The sequence below is a fragment of the Boleophthalmus pectinirostris genome, unplaced genomic scaffold, assembly GCF_026225935.1.
Source record: "Boleophthalmus pectinirostris isolate CB_2022bp ecotype Guang Dong unplaced genomic scaffold, ASM2622593v1 HiC_scaffold_3, whole genome shotgun sequence".
NCBI classification, from domain to species: Eukaryota; Metazoa; Chordata; class Actinopteri; order Gobiiformes; family Gobiidae; genus Boleophthalmus; species Boleophthalmus pectinirostris.
Genome location: NW_026571299.1, coordinates 13,898,241 through 13,900,740, shown reverse-complemented (window position 1 = coordinate 13,900,740; position 2,500 = coordinate 13,898,241). Strand labels below are relative to the sequence as shown.

The window sequence follows — 2,500 nt, the reverse complement described above, 5'->3', positions numbered from 1 at the left end:
TACTACTACTACTACTACTACTACTACTACTACTACTACTACTACTACTACTACTACTGTTACTACTGTTACTACTACTGCTACTACTACTACTGTTACTACTACTACTGTTACTACTACTACTACTACTACTACTACTACTACTACTGTTTACTACTGTTACTACTACTTCTCCTGTTTGAGTTGAATCTTGATGTTTGTGTTTCAGGGATGGATCCCAAACTGAGCATGAAGGAAACGAACAAAAAGGTCAGAAACTGAACTGAAAACAACAAACATTTATCCTCTCTCCTTTTCTCTCTTTCTCTCCTCTCTTGTTTTTAATGCAGTGTCTCTCCTGCAGGTGGCGCTGACTCTGTGTTTTCTGGTTTCGTCCTGCAGGTGGCGCTGACTCTGTGTTTCTGGTTTCGTCCTGCAGGTGGCGCTGACTCTCTGTGTTTCTGGTTTCGTCCTGCAGGTGGCGCTGACTCTGTGTTTCTGGTTTCATCCTGCAGGTGGCGCTGACTCTCTGTGTTTCTGGTTTCGTCCTGCAGGTGGCGCTGACTCTGTGTTTCTGGTTTCGTCCTGCAGGTGGCGCTGACTCCGTGTCTGTTGAGCGCGGCGTTCTTTGGCGCTCTGGGTTCGTCGTTCCTGTACGGATATAATCTGTCTGTGGTGAACGCGCCGGCTCTGGTCAGGACAAACTTTATTTTTTTATTTATTCTAATCCATGTTTCATTTGTTCATTCATTTTTCAAAATAAAACCAAAAATAAGAAAAAAAAAAATTCTTCATTATTTGTCTTATTTTAAAAATGAATGAGTTTATTCAGAATCCTCCTGCTCAGAAACTTTTACTTTTTTAGTTTTTTAACTTTTATTATTATTATTATTATTATTATTATTATTTTTATTTATTTTTTATTTTTTTTTTTTACTTTATTTTTTATTTTTTTATTTTTTTTATTATATTTAAAAATATATATATATTTTTTTAAATAACTGATTTTTCTGCCAGAGTTTTATGGACCCCTGTTTTTATTTTATTCAGCTGAGCAAATATTCCACAGATTTAATTTTATTTGGTTTTGTCACATTTTAAAATTGGTACAAGTTGAATTTCTGACACTGGGGTAAATGATGCTCCACTGAGTTCATTTGTGCAGCTGGACCCAGTCAAGTAGAAGTAAACATCAAGACCAAAAATCCAAGTTAATTCATCTGATATAAAAAAGTATTGAACAGATACATATGTCTCTAGTTTATCAAACTGTTGACCTTTTTTCTGTTCCATTTTTGGTTCTAAAGTTCCATACGTTTTAAACAGACCATTTATGAAACATGGAACAAAAATTATTTCCCAAATTTCAAAGACCCAAAAATCATGTAAATAAATGGATGTATTTCATCATATCTTGTGTTATTCCATCTTTGAACTGTTGATGAAGGGACATGATTTTTTTTTTTTTTTATGTATTTAAAATGATACAAATGTTCTTGGAAGGACTGACATATTTTATAGAAATAGTTTCTTTCATTTTGAAGTAATATTAAAGTTTTCAGAAGAAAAAAGCCACAAATGATGTAAAATCCTGCACCTTCTACTTGTTTGTACAATTTTCCCTCCGTTACTTTTCCCTCCGTTACCATGAACTTTCTTAATAAAAAATCTCATGAGTCAAAAAGTCAGAGGTTTTTCAACCTAATCTTGTACCATATGGTAGAAAACTATATGAAGCAAATATTCAAACCAGTTTGTTAAGGATATGGAAGTGAGAACCAAGAGTTATCACTGTTTGGATTTATTGACCAAAAAGTGCTGCATATTTTATTCCCTCCGTTACTGACATGAGTTTTAAAATAAATTTTTTGTCTTGAACTTGAAAGAATCTCACAGGTTTAACTTGACCCTGTTGGAGTGTAACTCTTTCCTACATTCTGATACTTTACTTATTTCAATAGTTCCTCTAGTTTCTGAATAAGAGACATTTGAATGTCAAAAATCTGACCCTGTTTCCCTCTGTTACTGCTTCACTGGACCCTTATGGGAAAAATGTAGAAAACCTCAATATTTCAGATATTGTTTCAGTTTTTGCAGCTTCTGTGCTCAGAGCCTGAGGCCAGAGACTCGAGGATTTACTCTACGACATGAAAAACCCTGCACGTTTTGGACGTGTATTTTTAGAATGTATTAAAAGTGAATGAGGAGCCACAGTGCCCCCTGCAGGCGCATGTGAAGCAGCACGTCCTGCAATTTCAGAAAATATTTCAGAAAAATCTAAACTGTTTCTGACGCTTTACGAGAGCTTAAACAATTATCCCGGTTAAATCCAGAAAACATGCATCTGTTGTTCTGAGCGTTTCAGCCTCGTGTGTCCTGGGTCTGCTCTGAAACTTTCACTTTGACCTTTGAACTTTGGCTTTTATTGTGGCCAAATGGAAATAGGCCAGAGTTAGAGGAGCAGGAGTTTTAATAGTTGGCAAATTTTAGTTTTTAGTTTTGAGTTTTCTCCGCTGGTCAC

At 35.3% G+C, this 2,500-nt stretch overlaps 1 long non-coding RNA gene across 1 annotated transcript in view; it reads left to right on the top strand.

Moving 5' to 3' along the window:
- Positions 1-672, top strand: part of LOC129411086 (uncharacterized) — a 7,903-nt gene extending 7,231 nt beyond the window's left edge. Inside the window, exons 2-3 of the long non-coding RNA XR_008633146.1 lie at positions 209-249; positions 571-672. This is a non-coding gene — a long non-coding RNA (uncharacterized LOC129411086). The remainder of the gene's footprint in view (positions 1-208; positions 250-570) is intronic.
- Positions 673-2,500: the final 1,828 nt, after the last annotated feature.